Consider the following 21,993-nt stretch of genomic DNA (forward strand, 5'->3'; position numbering starts at 1 on the left):
CACTTCAGGCAATTTCTGCTTATGGCAGACAATAACAAATTTTGTGTAATATTGGATTGTTTTTTAATACATGATAATAAATTGAATCTTGAATCTTGAATCCAGCTTGTCAATTTAAGCATTGTTAGAAGTAAATTGCAGTAAAGTCACCTGGTGATGTAAAATTATAGCCGAGCTATCTCTGTGTAACTTCAGTGCTCAAAGTTATTATTGTTGTGATGCCAGGCAGTATCAGGGAAGGAAATGAAAAACAAATGATGACTTGACTTTTCCCAAAGCGGATGAATTTTGTTAGATCAGAAAAAAACCTGATGAAGAAACCTAACGATTTATTCCCAGCTGGTAGAAGGCAAGGGTCAGAGGGAGGAGATGAGAACTTGCAAATAATATCCTGAGTGTTCATTTCCAGTTGACTCATAACTCAGTTCATTGAGTCTAGTCGTGAAATTCATTGAAAATAATATATAGTGCTTAGCACAATGGGCCATATATCTGTAGGAAATGAAATATTAAACTGAAGCCCTCTTGTGCTGACGAGTGGATATAAAAGATCTTTTTAAAAAAACTTTATTTAAAATTTTCAAGAAAAAACTTATACAAAGTCCATAATATAAAAATGAAAAACTACAACTAACCCACCCCACCTCCACCCACCCTCAGCAAACTCCTCAAGGGAAGCAAACAAAAAACATCATAAAAGAAACACGTACAACCATATTACTAAGCTCATACATTTCAAATAAGGTGACCACATCTTAATAAAAAAGTCATAATTATCATGCAAGTTGTATGTTATTTTCTCCATATAAATACAGGATCTCGTTATCCCAATGAATTACCTTTACCTCAGCCTCATCTTTCCATGACGTCACGACAAATTTACACGCTACAGCCAATGCTAGATGAAGAAAAGCTGTCTGAAACTTGTCCAACCCCAAATCAGTAAATGGGGCAGTATAACCCAACAAAAAAAAAATTGGATCTAGCAAAAATTGGATCTTAAACAATTTTTGAAGAAATTCACTATTTTTTTGCCAAAATGATTGAACCTTATCACAAAGCCAGACTGAATGTAAAAATGTTCCTACACATAGTCCACTTCTGAAGCACAGTTCTGAATAACTAAATCCATATTTTTTTCAATTTCTCAGGGGTCAGATACAACTGATGCAAAAAATTATAATTAATCATACTATATCTTACATTAAGCAATTTAGTCACACCATCAAAACACATCGTCTCCCAATCGGCCTGATTAATATCACAAATTAAATCATTTTCCCATTTAATCCTAGATTTATCTAAATTTATTTTATCCATAGTGTCTTGCAACAATGCATATATCTCAGAAACAAAACCCTTATTTAATGAATGAGAAATCAAAAACTCAAATTTTGTTAAGTTAGGAATTTATCTTTGACTGATACTGATATATCTTTCACTGATACTTTAATTTGGTAGTACACAAATAAAGATATACAAGATCACATAGCATTTTGAAAAACTGTAGGAATTTTTCACATTCATCAACAGATGTCCAAGTCATCTCTGATCTCAACCTATCAAAGTTACTTACCAAGAAAATGTGCGATACTAAGGTCTAATGCAATATACAAAAGTGGTGGAGAAATTTATCAGGTCATGTAGATTTGGGCCTGAGTTCTTTTTTTTGGGAATGTGGGAAAAACAGGTAGGAAATCGGAAAAAAGTTACTCCCTGTGTCTTCTCACTTCCCCTCCCCTCTCTGAAATGTAAAACTTACTTATTTTCTCATTCCTAGATCTGAAGAAGAGCTTTTGACAAGAAACAATAACTATTTCTCTTTCTACAAATGCTTCATGATACAGGAAGTGTTTCCAGCATCTACTGCTTCAAAGTTTGGATTTCCAGGATCTGCATTTTTTTGATTTTTGAATTCTTGCCTGCCTGGCCAATATTTATCTGAAAATCAACATTAATTAAACTGGTGAAACTCAAGGAAAAGAAATGCAGGTATTGGAAATCTGAAATAAAACCAGAAAATATTGAACAGATGAATCTCATACTACAGATGCAGTCTGACCTGCTCAGTATTTCTATCCTCTTCTGCTTTCATTTCATTTAATGTGAGTATTTAAAAACATTAACAATACAACATGGTAGGTAGCAGGTCCTTCCAGCCCATGAAATTCATGCAACCCAATTGATCTACCAATCCTGTACATTTTGGAGGGTGGGAGGAAATTGGTGCACCTTGAGATACACAAGAACACAGGCAGAAAATACAAACTCCTTACAGATAATGCTGAATTCAAACCCTGGTTGCTGGCTTGTTATAGTGTTACGCTAACCACTATGTTACCTGTGCCGGTTAAGGTTAGCGTAGCTGTGTAGTCAAACCCCATTGAGGATGTGGAAGCTTGTCAAGTGGAAATGGATTGCTGCCTTTCTAACATATTGACCCCACTAGAAGTAATTCATGCTTTTAATGTCTTGAAGGTATCTTGAGGCTGTGAAAAGTGCTTTAGAAATTAATCATTCTTTCCAATAAAATAGGCCAGTTTACAGAATCAGTGACAAACTGCGGCAACTTCTTCAATTGGAGCAAGTTCATCCCCAAGAGAATGCAGTAAGTGGAGGATAGTTGGATAATATCATGTGCCTTAAAATAAACCCAATCAATTTCATTAATCCAATATCAAGGCACAACTCTCTGATTATCTCCTTTCTGCTTGGGATTACCAATGTCTCTTATGTGGCCATAATGATGGCTCACTTCAATTTATATCTTTTCAGGGACTTCTCACACACCAAGTATTCATTGATAACTTGGCAAATTTTGCAAAAAGTCATATCCTGGTTTTTTTTTTCATTCTTAAATGCTTGCTTGCCAAGTGGTTGGCTTCCTTCAAAGCAGTTTTTAATAAGGTTCACATCACTTAATAGATTTCAGTTAGGGTGGCCATTCTGAAGGAGGACATGGCCACATATTACCAAATATATATTGCGGCAGCTCGTCAATGCAACAGGTGAACTAGCTCACGGATTCATGGAAAGGTCTGCAGCAGATCGGACTGTGACAGCTCTGGGTGCGGGGCAAGCCCACAACCTGGTGGCAGGCATCATTCAGGACACAGGAGTCACACGCATCATCGGGTTCTGAGGGGTTTAAGTTCACGTGAGAGTTCTATTAAAGTCAATTGGTTCAACTCTCTTTCAACTCTGTGTAGTTCTTTCACTCGCACCATGTCTAGTGCGACTACAATGGTGACCCCGACCGTCCAAGCAGCATTTGGGCCCAATGATAACCGACCCAAGCACGCAGAATGTAGTGTCACTGAAATTGCTGACTTTCTGGACCTTTGAGCCACAGGACGGGTTTGAAGAGATCCATGCCCAATTCCAGCTCAGGCAAATCACCTCAGGTGACACAAAGTACTACTATGTGGTTGGTTCACTTGACCAGGAACAGCAAGCCGCATCCATGACTTCCTACACCAGCCACTGATTGGGGACAGGTAAAGCGCTCCTGATGCGTACTTTTGGCTTCTCCCACCGTGAGCATGCAGAAAGGTTGCTCCACATGGATGACTGGTGTGCCATTGGTTTTAATGAATGAGATGCGGACCCTAGCAGATTGCCATAAGCCATGTTTACCGTTCAAACAAGTCTTTCTCGAGCTGATGCCAGAAGATATCTGCCTCCTCACTGCTGACGACAATTTCATTGACGAATCACAATCTATTTTCCAGGGTAGGGGAACCAAAAACTAGTAGGCATAGATTTAAAGTGAAAGGGGAAAGATTTAAAAGGGGTCCGAGGGGCACCTTCTTCATGTGGAGGTTGGTGGGTATCTGCTACGGGTTTCCAGAGGAATTGGAAGGTGCATGGACACTTGTAATGTTTAAATACATTTAGAAAAGTAAATGGACAGGAAAACGTTAGAGGGATATGGGCCAAATTAAAACAAATAGATGTGGCTTGGTCAGCATGGTCAAGTTGGGCTTGAAGGCCTGTTTCAGTGCTGAGGCATTCAATGACTCTACGACTAGTTAGCAGCTGATCTGCTGAGGTTCGATGGATTCAGTCGCTGACGTAAATGATAATGGATTGAATAAAAGGACAGCAGAGAAACAGGAAGAAAAGTGGAGCAGATGCTGCTGGACGTTGCAGTGGTGATGCTAAAGATCACTTTGCCATATCTAGTGTATCATGACCAATTCCAAATGGTCAAACACAAAGCCAGAAATAACCATTACAAAATGAGTACAGAGCAATCTCCAAGCTAGACTTCTTTTTTCTTTTTAAAATATTTTTATTGAGTTTAACATAACCATCCATATACAAAATATTAAAAAGCAAGACCAAATAATAACATATACATTCCATCCCTTAATATTAATTGTGATTATTAAGGTAATTATACATATAAATCAATTAATTACTACTGTAACAAATTACATTGTATCTTAATAAGACCTATAAAAAGGGATATTACAATTAAACCAACAAATCCACTTATCTAAAAGAAATATAAACCTAAAACTAATCTACCCCCATCCTCTAATCAAGCTTAAGAGAAAAATAGAGAGATGGATCAGGTCATGACCTCTTGAAGACAGACAGAACAGCTCTAGAGCACCCAAATCCTCTAAGACTGGCAATTATGATAATATTTAATAAATATTACCTTGTCAAACTGAAACTTTTTATCTTCAATACTATAGCAGGGCAAGCTAGAATTCTTGATGCATCTTCTAGAAAAATGTTAAAATAGAAACAGGAGTGAAGTAATTCAGCCCTTCAAGCCTGCTTCACCATTTGGAGTATGTCAGTGCCACTTTCCTTCATGACCCTTATATCTTTTGATTCTCATCACATCCAAAAATTAATATATTTTGAAGTAGTTTCCTCTCTCCTTGACCTGGCAGCGTTGCAGCTGGTGTTGACCTGGGAGAGAGGTGAATGAAGACACAGCACTGCTCTGCTGGGTCCTCCTGCCCAGTCCTAATGCCAATGGTACCATACAGGCTTCAAATGGCCTGCTAGAGGAGCCAACAATCTTTAAAAAAAAATTCTGCAAGTACAGAGACTGTCCCCAAGATGGTGACACCTGTATTAGGCAGGGCACCATGAGCAGTTGCAGACTTTAGGGGAGCTGCAAACTGGTGCAGGCCAACAGAAACTGGGAGAACAACCCTGTTGAGAAGGAAAAGCTTGAGAGATGACCCTACAGGGAAGATGGATCATCAAGGGGCTTAGTAGCTGAAGGACCTCCCCCCCTACACAGGCTGTGGGCTGTTGGTGACTTGCAGTTGAAGGACTCACAAATGCTGCAGGCTACTGGTGATTTGCAGTTGAAGGGCCCACATCAGGACCCACACCAGGCTGCGAGCTGCTGGATACTGGCTCATGAGAACCAGGTATCAGAACCTGGATATGTGAGAGTGCTGAGTGCTAGAAAGGCTCCTGATGTTCCTCGGATGCTGAAGGTTTTCTGATTGTATTGGAGATTTGGATCTGGAGCTCGGGTACCCAGTGGTTTGAAGTGGAGTCTGTGTGGCTGGAGAGACTGCAGGAATGCTGAAGGTGAATCGATGGATACTCAATGTCTCTGAAGGGACTCTCTCTTGCTTCTCTTTAGGGCTGCAGGGCAATGCTCATGGCAACTCTTTGGTTGTCTCACAGCAGACATTACATTTTTATATATGATTACATGACAATAAAAGGAACCTTGAATCTTATAATGACCAGTCAAAGTCTGTGATGTTCTAAAATGCAGAATGATTTATTATCTATTTTTCATGAAGGTGACTTTAAAATTTCAACTCCCTCTGCTGGTTCAATGAGGATACATAAAGTAAAATGGTTTCACACGAGAGACCGCAGATGCAGGAATCTAGAGTAAAACAAAATCTGCTGGAGGAAATCAGTGGGTCAACCAGCTTTATCTAGACTGAGAGAACAGAGGAGAGATAGCCATTGTATTGAGGACAGGGTGATAGGGGTTAGACAGGGACTGGTGAACCTGGGAAGGGTGAAGGATGATGGAGAGTTGATAGCAGGTACCAGACAAAGACAGAATGAAAATGGGAGAAACAAAGGGGTTATGGAAGATGAGTTGTAGTGAGTAGGTTGGGTGGTAAGTGGAGACAAAGGCTGCCAGTGCTGGAATCTGACAAGAAATGGTGACAATAGTGGCATAATAAGAGACCATTTGGAACTGAAGATGTGGGGTGGGGGGGGGGGGTGGGAGGGGTTGAGTGGGAGAAAATTTGAGTGATAGGGGATGGAACCAAAGAGGGAGGAGAATGAGAAAGGGTTGGGGGGGCTGGCTGGGGATGAGTGGAAAAGGGGGAAGTAGCTTGGGATAGGGAACTCACTACCTTAAATTGGAAAATTCAACATGATTCCATTGGTCTGTACACTGCCCAGGTGGAATATGAGGTGTTGCTCCACTAATCTATGGATGAGGAAAATTCTGAGCAATTAGTGGTGTTAACCTGCTGAGCAGCAACTGTTGTTGATGTGTTTATGAATGCATAGACTGAATGGCATCATTATCTCCTCTTTCAAATGAGCCTCCTATAAATAAGATTGTCCAAACGTTCTCCTACTGGGTGAGGTTTACTGAGGAATAAACTATCAGCCAGGGAGAAGATCGCGGAATAGTACAGTAAAACCCCTGGTATCCGGCACCTATGGAAATTGGTAGATGGCAGACAAGTGAATTTTCTGGTTGATTAACTTTGCATGATACATGAATTAATAGTGAGGCACTTCAATTTAAAACTTATATATTTTTTACCTATTTATTTTCCACAGTTTTTTTGCTGGTTTCTTGAGGCTACTGGTTGCTTGAATTCTGGATAACAGGGGTTTTACAGTTAGGCCCACCTGATCATATACACACAGCTTTTGCCAATAGTGGATGATGTGATTTGCTGTTTGTCTCATCTCATTAGGCTTAGATTGTATGCAATTTTGGTCACCAAACTACAGGAAATATTATCTATCAATAAGATTGAAATAATGCAAAGAAGATTTACTAGGATGTTGCCAGCCCTTGAAGAACTGAGTTACAAGGAAAGGTTAAACAGGTTAGGACTTTATTCCCTGGAGCATGGAAGAACGAGGGGAGATTTCATAGAGGTATTTAAAATTATGATGGATATGGACAGAGTAAATGCAAGTAGGCTTTTTCCACTGAAGTTAGGTCAGATACAAAAATCAGAGAACATGCATTAAGGGTGAAAGGGGAGGTTTAAGGGGAATTTCTTCACACAAAGAGTGCTGAGAGTGTAAACGAGGTGCCAGCTGAAATAGTGACTGAAGGCTCAATTTTAATATTCAAGAAATATTTGGACAGGTACATGGATAAGAGGAGCATGGAGGAATATGGATTGGGTTCAGGTCACTGGGGCTAGGCAGAATAATAGTTTGGCATAGACCAAAAGGGCTGAATAGCTTGTTTCTGTGCTGCATTGTTTTATGGTTCCATGGTTCCAGAACTGACACCTGAAATTTGAACCATTGATTTCTAATTTAATCCACTGATGACAAGATGTTTCCACTCCGTAACCTCGCAAATAGGATAGGGAAAGTCAGCATGCCCCCCGGTCCATCAATAACTTCTAGATGTACACCATTGATAGTGTACTTGCTGGACACATCACTGTGTAGGATGGGAGTTTCTCTGTTTAAAATTGGAAGATGATTGTGAATGCAGCTCAGAACTGCACAAAACTTCCCTCCCTTCCATGGAGTCTGTCTACATTTTCTACTGCTCAGGAAAGGCAGCCAACATACTGAAGGGTCTATCACTCCCCAGGCACACTGACTTCTCTCTCCTCCCATCAGGGAGAAGGCTCAAAGGTGTGAGCATGTGCACAAACAGACTTAATCTTCCCCACAAGCCATCAGGCTCCTGTATTAACCACAAATCAGTGCTAACTTGCTGCCCTTGCCTGATACTGAGTGTACACATTCCAACTCAGTAAGCTGTGCTCTACTTTATATAGCTTATATGAAGATTAGAATTAATCTGATAAACTGATTGCAGAGGAACCCTTCTCACTTTACTGGGTATAATATGATAAAAAACTCATATCCATAACCTTAAAGAAGACCACAAAATGACAAAAAAAAATCCTAGCATGAGCTGTCCAGTGTACTGAATGCTGCCAAAACTCTACTCCTTCTTACCATTTTCGCCCAACCACCCCCCTTCCCACTCAAAGTTTCAATGTAAGCACCACTTTCTCAAAACTGATCAACTCAATAACAGTCATGTACTTTGAGCTTATCCTACTCTCTCCAAACAAACTTGAAAATAAATAGAGATCATTTTGGTCAAAGGGCAACACAACGGAAAGAAAACAATTACTGTGCATTCTAAATTTCAATGAACCCTGTCACATCTCAAACAGTGTAACACCTTGGTTTTAATTTAAACAAACAGCAATCATCATTTAATAATTTAGAAATTCAATGCACATTAACTTCAATGAAGGTGTATGATGAATCCCTGTTTAATTAATAAAATAATGGCATCTTGTCAAAACAGCTTATGGATCATTTAATTATTAAAATGTTAAATTATATTTAGAATTAATTTGGCATGACATTAGTTTTCAAAATAGCCGATGTTCACTGACAAAATGCTCAATAATTGAATGCTATGTTGGTGTCAATTTTAATTCTGTCTTTGTGACAGGAAACTGGGACCAGTAAAAGATCAATTATTATTCTGTCTTGGACTCAGTAATTTCTGCCTCCTGTGATGTTAGTCTGATGGATGATGACATTGTTGCCTAATGTCTACCAGTTGCCTTTGCAATTATGCAATTCGCATACCTATTATGTTCCTCGGCCGGTAAACAAGATTGGAGTTCCCACTGGTTTGGCAAAAGGCTGCATCAGGCCTGAGGATAGCCCATGGTCACTGATCTACAGTTCGGTGTCTGGTCTGCAAATGCCACGGTTTAAAAAAATTATGATTTGTGCCTTTCAGTCATTCTATGGGCTCTCCTTGCTTCTGCAGCTCCCCCAGAGACATCATGGAGCAAGATATTCAGTTTCTCTCCATCTTTGAGGCTCAGCTGTTAAGAGTTTTGCTTCCTAGTCAGAAGATGTCAGATTCAAATCCAAATCAAGAGATTTGAGCAAATGCATCTCTGCTGATCACTCCTGTATTCTGAATGAATGAATGGAGAGGACTTCTCTAAATTGAAGGCCATGCCCTTTCTTGCAAGTGGACAGCACATTACTCAAGGAAGGTAAGAAAGCTATCCTTGCCATTACTCACTTCTCACTCAAGTTAGTAAATGAAGCAGGGTCTGAGAGCTAATCGTATGCAAATAGGCAGCTGCGTCTTTTACAATACAACAGTGAACATGTGGTAGGTGTGCTTCATTGAAAGTGCAGTGGTTTAGTCCGACTGAAATTTTAAAGATGTAAATAAATGGGGAGGAGGGGGAGAGAGAGAGAGAGAGAGAGAGAGAGAGAGAGAGAGAGAGAGAGAGAGAGAGAGAGAGAGGTGTATGTGCGCACCCGTGTGAGCACACACGTGTCTTGCCTATTGTTGTCAGCAAACTATAGCCCAACTTCTCAAGAATAGCAAGAGTTCTCCTTATTTCCTTTGGGGCTGTGCCTGTCCCTCACACTTAAGGTACATTCTTTTTTCCTGAGACTGATAATGAACTTGTTGGCAGAAAACAGATAATCTTCCTAACAGCAGCTTCTGTGATAAACTCAAGTACATGTGAGTTCTAATATGCTGGGTTCATTGGGACAGTGGAAGAAGGCAATAGGAAACAAGAGTTTGGTAAGATCTCACCTGGTCTACTTTATGCAGTATTGGTCTCATAACCCAAGAAAACATATTGGTAGTTTTTTGTAAGTTCATTGGATTAATTGTGTGGTGAAACTGGCTGATTAAAAGGTGAGTTGTGAGCAAAAATGAAATTTATACAATATAACCCATTGATGGAAATGTATCACTAATGTTCTGCACCTGTTGGGCTTCATCTCATTTGAGACACAAGAGACCTCAAATGCTTGAGTCTCGAACAACACACAATGTGCTAGAGGAACTCAGTAAGTTGAGCTGCATCAATGGAAGAAAAAGAATGGATGAAGTTTCGAGAAGGAACCCCTCATCAACTCATGTTAGCCAAAATACTGGAGTGGAAATAATATGACCTTACATTCATTGGAGTTTATATTATATACTGAGTTTAGATAATATCAGCCTACACTTGCTGGAATTAGAAGAATGAGAGATGAGGTAGGAGCGCATGGGGGAAACATGCATTCAGGGACATGGTCAGGATAGAACCTATATCCTTGAAACTGGAAGGAAAGATCATAACACTCTTCTTCATTACTCTTAACAGTCCTTGGGGGATACAAGGTGAGAAATGGCTCACAAATAAATCTCATTTCCTTGATAGGTGGCAAATTTTAAACTTCAGGACAAGCAAAAAAATGAGTTTGTTAATAATTAATAAAATGTTGCTTGGCTTCTGGGATGTAAGAGGTTATGGATATGTTTATTAATCAATTCTCAGGTCACAAAGGGGTCGATACCCACCAATTAATAGTTTCCTGTGTTGGAATTGTGGATATAGAAAATCTGTCAGCTAAAATATTGGTATTATTGTGTGATGGACTCAATCAACCTTCCCCTGAGGATAGTTAACAAATAATAAACTGTGTCTGGTTTCTATCACAAATTGCATGCTATTTTCCTTTGGTTGTGTTTATGATGGTGATCTAACTAGTGAGGCTTGATATTGGAATTGTTCTCATTAGAACTAAGTAACAAAAGTACAATACAGTAAGAGAAAAAAATTGAAAAATTAAATCTAATTATTTTTAAGTCATGATTTCCATTGGGCATTCCCTGAATTCTCCTCATGGTATGAGTTTCACAAAAAACTCAGCTTGTGTTTTCGAGCTTCAGCATTTCCCTTCTTCTCTCCCTCTCTCATGCACCTGCGTATACACACACTCACACTCACACACACACACACACACACACACTTACACTCACTCACTCACTCACACACACCAACACACACTCACACACACACACATGCACACACACAATCACATACACATTCACACATGCACACACTCACACACACACACTCACTCATTCACTCACACACACCAAAACCCACTCACACACACTCTCACACACACCCACATGCACACTCACACTCACACACTCACACTCACTCACACACTCACACCAACTCACACTCATACACACACTCACATACACACCCACATGCACACACACAATCACATACACACTCACACACACCAACACCCACTCACACACCCACTCACACACACACTCACACTCACTCACTCACTCACACACACCGACACACACTCACACACACACACCCCCACATGCACATACACAATCACATACACACACACACACACTCACACTCACTCACTTCCACACCAACACACACTCACACACACACACACTCACACTCACTCACTCACACTCACTCATGTACACCAACACACACCCACCCACATGCACACACACAATCACATACACACTCACACACACTCACACACACACACTCACTCACACTCACTCACTCATTCACACACCAACACACACACACACACACACCCACATGCACACACACAATCACATACACACTCACACACACTCACACTCACTCACTTCCACACCAACACACACTCACACACACACACTCACACTCACTCACTCACACTCACTCACTCATGTACACCAACACACACACACACCCACATGCATACACACAATCACATACACACTCACACACACACTCACACACACACACACTCACACTCACACTCACACACACCAACACACACTCACCTACACTCACACACACACACCCACATGCACACGCACAATCACCTTTCTTTGCAATCACATACACACACACACATCTATTTTCTCTCTCTCGCTATTGACTTCATTGATCTGACCTTTTTCCCATCACTCCCATCTATCTCTTCCCCACCCTCCTTGCCGCCTCTTTCAACAATCAATTTCTCTCTTTCCCCAATTCGGACGAAGGACGATTGACTGAAAAGTGAACTCTGTTCCTGATGCCTGACCTGCTGCGAGTTTCCGGCATTTATTCCAGATTGCCAGTTCTTCAGTTCTCTGAAGTTAATTTTGAAAATCTTTCTGAAAACACAGCGCTGAGCTGGGTTTCTCTGTCAGGGAGGATGATTGGCTGTCATTAACACCACTTCACCACACGCCAATCAAGATCAAGTACACATTACTGGCTCCAGGTGCTCCAACTTTCAATGAACTGGAGCTGCCAGTTAAAATTAGGCACCAGCAATGCTTTGATGAACTGTCACCCCTTCCACTCTCAGCATTTCTCTCTCTCTCTCTCTGAGGTATGTACAAACAAAGGAAACTGTTATAAAACAATAAGTACTTACAGTTTCAGAACAGCATTCTTTCACTTTTTCCAGAAAAATACGCACTTCAGCAAGTTCTGCGCTAGAAAAGTGTGGCCAAATTCTTTATTTTTTATGTTACTTAGGAGAAAGATCTCTGGATTCTTTGGTATATTGTTTTCTGTTATTTTATTTAATATCTGATTGAGATCATCCCAAAATTTTTCTACTCTCTCACATGTCCAGATTGCATGAATTGTTGTTCCCCTTTCTTTTTTACATCGAAAACATCTATCAGATACTGTTGGGTCCCATTTATTTAACTTTTGCGGTGTAATGTATAGTCTGTGTAACCAATTATATTGTATCATACGCAGCCTCGTATTTATTGTATTTCTCATCGTTCCAGAACATAATTTCTCCCATGTTTTCTTTTTTATCTTTATATTTAAATCTTGTTCCCATTTTTGTTTAGTTTTACCATTTGTTTCCTCTTTCTCCTTTTCTTGCAGTTTGATATACATATTTGTTATAAATCTTTTGATTAACATTGTATCTGTAATCACATATTCAAGGTTACTTCCCTCTGGTAAACTCAAATTGCTTCCTAATTTATCTTTCAAGTAGGATCTCAGTTGGTAATATGCCAGCGCTGTATCTCCAGTTATATTGTACTTATCTCTCATTTGTTCAAAGGATAAGAATCTACTTCCTGAAAAACAATTTTCTATTCTTTTAATCCCTTTTTTTTCCCATTTTCTAAAGGAAAGGTTGTCTATTGTAAAGGGGAGTAGCTTATTTTGCGTCAATATTAGTTTTGGTATTTGATAATTTATTTTATTTCTTTCTACATGAATCTTCTTCCATATATTGAGGAGATGGTGTAATACTGGAGAAGTTCTATGTTGTACCAATTTTTCGTCCCATTTATATAATATGTGTTCAGGTATCTTTTCCCCTATTTTATCTAATTCTAGTCTCGTCCAGTCTGGTTTTTCCCTTGTTTGATAAAAATCTGAAAGGTACCTTAATTGTGCAGCTCTATAATAATTTTTGAAGTTTGGCAATTGTAAGCCTCCTTGTTTATACCATTCTGTTAATTTATCTAGTGCTATCCTCGGTTTTCCCCCTCTCCATAAAAATCTCCTTATTATTTTCTTTAACTCTTTGAAGAATTTTTCTGTCAGTTGTATTGGCAATGCCTGAAATAAGTATAGTAGCAAAAAAATGTATTATGTCAACCTGGAAATTGGAAGATAATTTGAAAATACAACAATGGTATATAGAAATGAATAAATGTATTCCATTAGAAAAAATAACATATAGTTTAAGAAATAATATTGAAATATTCGAACAAGTATGGGAGCCTTACATTAAATACAATAGCGAAAACCTACCGGGAACAAACATTACCTAAGTTGATGGAAGGAGAAGAAAAGAAAAGAATGGACTCAGTAGAATTTCTGGTGTATTTTTGTTGAATGACAACATTGTCTGACTGAATTAATGCAACCTAGATTGTATACCTAAAATGGATGAGGGGGGGGGTGGGGGGGTGGCTTGGGAGGAGGGGGGGGGGAGAAAAAATCACTGTAAATGTGTGGAAAAGAAAACGTGTATATCATGGCTATTGTGATTTATGGTGTGAAAAATAAAAAAATTAATTTAAAAAAAAAAAGTGTGGCCACAGAAAGGAGGAGGATTCTTTCTGAATGCCTATTTATTGAGCACCTTTTCAGGGTACACTATTGCCAATTTGGGGGTTAGGTCTCATTGCATTATGGAGCATTGTGTGCAGTTCTGGTTGCCTCATCAGCAGATGGATGTGATGAAGCTAAAGGGAGTTCATAAAAGATTCCCAAGGGACTGTTTTCACCAGGATGTTGCTGGGGCTGGAGGGCTTGAGTTATGAGGTTTGATAGGTTGGGGCTTTATTCCCGACAGTGTGGGAGTTTGAGAAGTGACCTCATAGAGGTTTATAAAATTGTGAGGGACATCGATAAAGTGAATGCTCACAGTCTTTTTCCCCTGTGTAGATGATTCTAGAATGACAGGACATTGGTTTAAGGTGAAAGGGAAAGGGTTTAAGAAAGACAAGTTTTTCAATAGACAATAGACAATAGGAGCTGGAGTAGGCCCTTCGGCCCGTCGAGCCAGCACCGCCATTTTACAGATCATGGCTGATCACTACCATCAGTACCCCCTTCCAGCCTTATCCCCATAACCCTTAACTCCTTTGCCCACAATAGATTGTAATCCATATCTGGAATGAGGTGTGAGTGGAAGTGCTGGAAACAAGTACAATTATGACGCTAAAAGAATATTTGGACAGATACATGGATAAGAAAGGCTGAGAAGGATGGGGGCCAAATGCAGGTATGTTGTACTGGCCCAGAATGCAGTCAGTATGGACTAGTTGGGCTGAAGGGCCTGTTCCATGCTGAATGATTCAGTCTCGAGGAATGTTGTCTGGACTGGAGGAATGAAGGAGAGATTGAATGGGCTGACCTGCTTTCCTTGGAGTAAAGGAAGCGGAGGGGTGACTCAAGAAAGGTTTATAAAACCATGAAGGTCAAGATGAATCTTCACAGTCCTTTTCCCAGAATAGGGCAGTCTAAAACTAGAGACCGCGGGCTTCTCGAGAAAAGGGAATGTTTTAAAGGGGACCTGAAGGACAATGTTTTCACATTGGTGGGTATGTGGAGCAATGTCAGAGGAGGTGGTGGTGACGGATACAATTACAATGTTTTAAAGGTATTTGGCCAGGTACATAGATGGGAAAGGGTCAGAGGGATATGGGACAAGGCATAGTGTAGTTTGGTATTTGGATCAGCATGAACAAGAACGGCCAAATGACCTTTTTACCATGCTGCATAACCCTGTGAATCTGAAGGGTAATAAATATAGAAATGGTCAATGACATCCACAGAGAGAATGCAGACATTACCTGGATTTTGAGAAGTAAAGCTTTGTTCAGTCCGAAAGAGTAACCTTAAACTTCCAGTTATCTGCCACTGATTCTCCTTCTTACTCGCACTCTCACCCGGACTCTTACACTTTTCTAACAAAGACCAGTGTCAGCTCAAGGAACAGCAGAGCATCTTCTCACTAGTCATGACACAGCCCTCAAGATAAACCCACTGGATTTCAGAGAACCAGAATTTCCAAGAAGAGTGAGATAACCTGCCAAAATGACTACTAATGAGTGACACTCACATCCAAAGTGATGAAATGTTTTGCGAGACTGGTGTTGAAACATAACAAACCCTGTCTGAGTGGCAACATGGATCCATTCCAATTTGCCAACCGCAGCAACAGGTCTACTGCAGATGCCATTTTTTTCACTAGCTCTACACAAAGCCCTGGAACACCTGGAAAACAAAGCACTAGGCTCCTCTTTATCAACTACAGTTTGGCATTCAACATCCCCTCAAAACTGATCAGCCAACTCCAAGACCTGGGCCTTAAAACCCCTCTGAGTAATTGGATCCTGGATTTCCTCACCTCCAGACCACAACCAGTGAAGATTGGTAAGAATAGCTCCTCCGCAACCTCCAAAAGTACTGGAGCATTATTATCCCTCTGCTCTACTTGCTTTACACCTATAACTTTGTGGTTTGGTACATCAACAACACCATCTACAAGTTTGTTGATGATACCACCGTAGTAGGTTGTATAAAAGGAGGTGATGAGTCAGCATACAGGGAGACTGAAAATTTGGCTGAATAGTGTACTATCAAAAACCTTACACTCAATGTCACCAAAGCTAAGGAGTGGCTAAGGATTTTAGGAGGGGAAAACCAGAGGAGTAGTGGAAAGTGTCCTGACTGGGTGCCTCCTGGCCTGGAAGGAAGGCACCATTACCTCTGAGCAGAGAGTCTGCAAAAGGCAATGGACACAGCCCAGGACATCACAGGCATAACTCTCCCCACCATCGAGAAAATCTACATGGAAATCTACATCATGGATCTACACACCCTGGGAAATGCACCTTTCTTGCTGCTGTCATCAGGAAAGAGGTAGAGATGCCACAAGACTCGCACCACCAGGTTCAGGAACAGCTGCTACCCCTCCACCATCAGAATCCTCAACAACACGCTTAATCAGAGACTCATTTAAAGGCTCCCACTTTGCACATTATTTATCATTGAATATTTATTTTTTGTATTGCATAAGCCAGTTTATTTGCACTTTGTTCAATTTTTTACATTTTTCTCTTTTGTATGCTTATCTTTTCTTGAATACAGTTTTTTTACACTACCAATAAATAGAAATTTTGCCTGGCTTCCAGTAAAAAAAATCTCAGTGTTGTATCTGATGTCATGTTTGTACTTTGCCAATAAATCTGAACATTGAACTTTAAATTTTGAATTTTTCCATTTGCATTGGACTAGCCAATTCTGCTGAATGTTCACTCACCTGTAATACAAACCCAATCTTTCCTTTCTTGCAACAGACACTGCCTGATAAGCTGAGTATATCCTTCATTCAGAAAGCTGTGAAGGCCTGGTTTGGTAAATCTAAAGTCCAGGGATGCAGACAGAAGATAACAAACACTGCCAGGTCCAACCTCCCATCTATTGCAGACATTTGTTTGGGATGCTGCCACAAGAAATAGCCAAAGTCATAAAGGACAAGCCCCCCCACCCCCCCACCCGTCCCATTACCCTAATCACAAACTCTTCTCACTGCTACCTTTGGGCATAACATACAGAAGCCTGAAGTTCAGCACCTCTAGGTTCAAGAATAATTTTCATCCAAAGTCTATCAGGCTCTTGAAATTCTGCTTAATAGTTTAAAAATAAATTACTCCAGGACCACAAAAATACCTGTCTGCATGATTTAAACACCACTTTTTTTCCCTGCATGAACTGTAACTGTGAATATTTATTCATTTATTTATCTTTTATATTTCTTTTCTCTTTCTATGAAGGTACTCCCTGACTTGCGACCTATACGACTTATGTCTATCTGCACACAAGACCAACATTTTTAATAAAAATAAGAAAAACATATAAAACTTATGCGATTACAGAAAAAATCAGGCCCATCTATGGTAGCGGCCATGTTGGCTGGAGTCCAACCTTTCATGAGAGCTGGCCTTAGTGGCTATCATGTTGGCTGGTGTCCCACCTCTTGCGAGAGCTGGCCTCGGTGGCTGTCATATTGGCTGATGTCCACCTCACACGAGAGCTGGCCTCGGTGGCCGCCATGTTGGCTGATGTCCAACCTCACGCGAGAGCTGGCCTCGGAGGCCGCCATGTTATCTGGTGTCCAACCTTTCATGAGAGCTGGCCTTAGTGACCGCCATGTTGGCTGGTGTCCAACCTCTGATTTTATTGCTCAATATTCTGACAGGCAGAGAGATTTTAGAGGCCAGTGAAGTCCGCAGGGTGCTCATGGTCCATAGCAACAGAGAGAATGAGAAGGATTGAGAGACAGAGAATGGAAGGAAATTGTTTTACTCTTCAGTATCACAGGTAGGGAAAATCCAACAATTGACCATTCCAAGATACGACCGGCCATCCTGAACAGAACACAGACGTATGTCGGGGAGTACTTTTACCACCACTGCCGTAGGTGGTATTTTTTTTTACATAATGTACCTTTTTGGCTTCAGAAGTAAGAATTTCAGTGCACACTGAATGTAACTTGTACATTTGTGGATTAAAAAAAATCTTTAGAATCTTTGACTTTTATGCTTGAGTCATTGTTGAATATACTTAAGGTTAAGATGATAGATTTTTGGATGTTAAAGGGATTGGAATATAATTACATGGTGAATACCAAGAAAATTGCTTGTCTAAAGCTGTGATAGATTTAATAGGCTAACTGCCCTCCAAGGGGACACAGCTACAAAATAAGGAGACAGTCACTTAAAATTGAGGTGTGCAAAGATTTCCTGTTTCAGATGGTGGCGAATTGCTAGAATTTTCTGGTCCGAAGGTGGGCTAGGTCAGATGATTGGATATATTTAAGGCAGAGACAGAGTTTTTGAAAGTTATTTAAAACATTTCGTTAGACTGCACATGGAGTATTGTGTGCAATTCTGCTTGCCTCCTTGCAGGAAGGATGTGGAGGCTTTGCAAAGCATACAAAAGAGGTAATGCCTGGATTAGAAGGCACGAGCTAAGGCAATGGTTCCACACTATTTTTAGGATGTCATAAGTGCTCTGTGGATAGTAAGGGATTACTTGAGGTGGTATGTGAGTGGAAATAAAAGGTTCAGAACCATTGTTCTAGACAGATAAATATATAGTGGATGGAGGGATATGGATCATGCACAAGCAGCAAGGTTTTAGTTTCACTGTGGGCCAAAGGGCTTGTTCCTGTGGTGGACTTTTCTGTGTTTTATGTTCTATTGAGGAAGTGAAGGTGATGGTGAATTGGCACATAAGGGGAGGAGAGGCCAATTGAATGGTGGGACAGACTTGAAGAACCTGCTCCAATTTTTTCATGTTCTTATTAGATTCTACAAGGCAGGAAAATTGGTTTGAACTGGAGGATCAGCCGTGGGATTGAACCGTTGAGCAGGCTTAAGGCACAGACCGATCTATTCCTGCTCCCATGGAGCTTTAAGTGTTCTCATTCAATGGAAGCAGAGTTCCTGTTCATCTGCAGAGGGATCTGTATCAAGAGCACTCAAGATCAACACTCATTCTTATATATTCAGCACCTATCATAGCAACGTGGCTGGTTGGCTCATTTTCAATTCTGTGCAAAACTGATTGCAGAGGCAAAATGCCGCACCAAGGAAGGAAGACAGATCACCCCTTTTGACTGTGACAGTCAGCAAGCAGCAAGTACAGTGGCACAGAGATACATCCTATCCTGCAGTAGATCTATGCTGATTAATCTCCCCTGTCCCTGCAGAACAATTACTGAATCTCAGGCCAGTAGATGCTGAAATCTCAGTCGCCGTCTCAACAGAAATATTCTGGCGTCTCCAAGTGTCCTGTGGGCATGCTTTGGAATGCGGTCAGATACAGCAATGGACATTAAATGTTGGAATATTCAGGAAGGTGATGCAGATAAAATTTCTGCAAATGCTAGCTGCTGTTTTTAAAAAAAATCAGGATGGCAATGGTTGAGACCATCAATCTTTTCGCTGCTATTTGTAGATACTGGCCTTCAACCGCTGTGCACTGCATTTGTCATTTTGCCATTTAAACTCTTGAGATAGCCTCCAAGGCAGTATTACATTAGATGAAAGAATTTGTGCAATTTTACAACAATATAATAGAACAACCTTGCACCAAGCATTGAAAGCGAGAAGCTGTAAGGAAAAAAAAAGATTTAACTCCAACGTAAGGCGCCTTGGTGACTTTGGATCTTGTGTAACCAATGACATACCTTCCAAGGTTAGAGGCAAATTAGGAAATGGGCCAAATAACCATAATGCCCAATCTCCCAAAAAGATTGGTTAAATAATTCACGAGATTGTCTGATTTGGTGCTTTGTTTGAAGAATAAATATTGGTCTGATTAGAGCAGAGAACTTCTCTCTGTGGTGACACACTACATACACCTGTGAGAGAAGGCAGATTAAATTAGAACTAATTTGGATCACCCAAAGAGGTAGCATTCCTGACAAGGTTACAGTGTCAGTCTTTATTACTTTTTATTTCCTTGCTTGCCATTAGCAACTCCTGAATGGATTTGTACCAAATGATTTCTCTCTGCGACTCTGCACTCTGTATTATGTTTTGTTGACTTTGGCCGAGGTTACCCTTGACTTGGATTCCAGAACTATTCTAAAAGGTGTTCTCTAAATGTAAATGGAACATTTCAGTACAGTAAAGACCCTCCAGACCTTGATGTTGAGCTGACTCATGTAAACCTACGCTATAACAATCTAATCCTTCCTTTCCTCTCAACCCATAGCCCTCTATTTTTCTCACATCCACGTGCTAAGCTAAGAGTCTTTTGAATTTCCCTATTCTACCAGTCTTGACCACCACTCCTGGTAATGCATTCTAGGTACCCACCACACTCAATGTAAAAGACATATCTCTGATATTGCCCTTAAACTTTTCTCAACTCACCTTAAACAAACATTCTCTGGTATTTGCTATTGTCGCCTTGGGAAAAAGGTGATGTGTGTGCATGCCTCTCTTAATCGTATACACCTCTGTTCAGTCATAGAAACATAGAAACATAGAAGATAGGAGCAGGAGTAGGTCATTCGACCCTTCGAGCCTGCTCCGCCATTCAACGAGATCATGGCTGATCTTAAAGTTCAGTACCCCGTCCCTGCCTTCTCTCCGTAACCTTTAATACCCTTATACTGAAGAAATAGATCTAATTCCCTCTTAAATAGATTTAATGAACCTGCCTCTACTGTCCTCTGTGGCAATGAATTCCACAGATTCACCACCCTCTGGGTCAAGAAATTCCTCCTCATCTCGGTCCTAAATGGTTTGCCTATTATCCTCAAACCATGGCCCCGGGTTCTGGATTTTCCCATCATTGGAAACATCCCATCTGCATCCACTCTGTCCAGTCCTGCCAGAATTTTATATGTCTCTATGAGATCCCCTCTCAATCTTCTAAACTCCAGCGAGTACAATCCCAATTTGCGCAATCTTTCCTCATAAGTCATTCCTGCCATTCCAGGTATCAGCCTGGTGAATCGCCTCTGCACTCCCTCCATTGCAAGAACATCATTCCTTAGATAAGGTGACCAAAACTGCACACAATACTCCAGGTGTGGTCTCACCAAGGCCCTGTACAGCTGCAGTAAGGTATCCTTGTTCCTATACTCAAACCCTCTTGATATGAAGGCCAACATACCATTTGCCTTTTTAACCGCCTGCTGTACCTGCATGCTCGCCTTCAGAGACTGATGTACAAGTACCCCTAGGTCTCTCTGCACTTCCCCATCTCTTAATCTATTGCCATTCAAATAGTAATCTGCCCTCCGGTTTGTATTACCAAAGTGGATAACCTCACATTTATCCACATTGTAGTGCATTTGCCATGTATCTGCCCAGTCCCTCAATTTATCCAAATCACACTGGAGCTACCTGACCCCCTCTTCCGTGCACACAACCCCTCCTAGCTTAGTGTCATCTGCAAATTTGGAGATATTACATCCAATCCCCTCATCCAGATCATTAATGTAAATTGTGAACAGCTGGGGTCCCAGTACAGATCCCTGTGGTACCCCACTGGTCACCGCCTGCCACTCAGAAAATGAGCCATTTATCCCAACTCTCTGTCTTCTACCTGCCAGCCAGTTCTCAATCCACATTAATACTTTGCCCCCAATCCCATGAGCCTTGATTTTGGAAGCCAGTCATTTATGCGGGACCTTATCGAAGGCCTTTTGGAAGTCCAGGTACACCACATCCACTGGCTCTCCCCCATCTATTTTACCTGTCACCATCTCAAAAAATTCCAATAGATTTGTCAAGCACGAATTACGTTTTGTAAATCCATGTTGACTCCGTCCGATCTCTTCTCTGCTAGTCATATGCTCCGCTATTACATCCTTAATAATGGATTCCATCATTTTGCTCACTACTGATGTAAGGCTCACCAGCCAATAATTCCCCGCTTTTTCTCTGCCCCCCTT

At 40.7% G+C, this 21,993-nt stretch overlaps 1 protein-coding gene across 1 annotated transcript in view; it reads right to left on the reverse strand.

Moving 5' to 3' along the window:
* grid2 (glutamate receptor, ionotropic, delta 2) overlaps positions 1-21,993 on the reverse strand; it is a 411,443-nt gene that overhangs the window by 49,755 nt on the left and 339,695 nt on the right. The window lies entirely within an intron of this gene.

This window comes from Narcine bancroftii, chromosome 3, assembly GCF_036971445.1.
Source record: "Narcine bancroftii isolate sNarBan1 chromosome 3, sNarBan1.hap1, whole genome shotgun sequence".
NCBI classification, from domain to species: Eukaryota; Metazoa; Chordata; class Chondrichthyes; order Torpediniformes; family Narcinidae; genus Narcine; species Narcine bancroftii.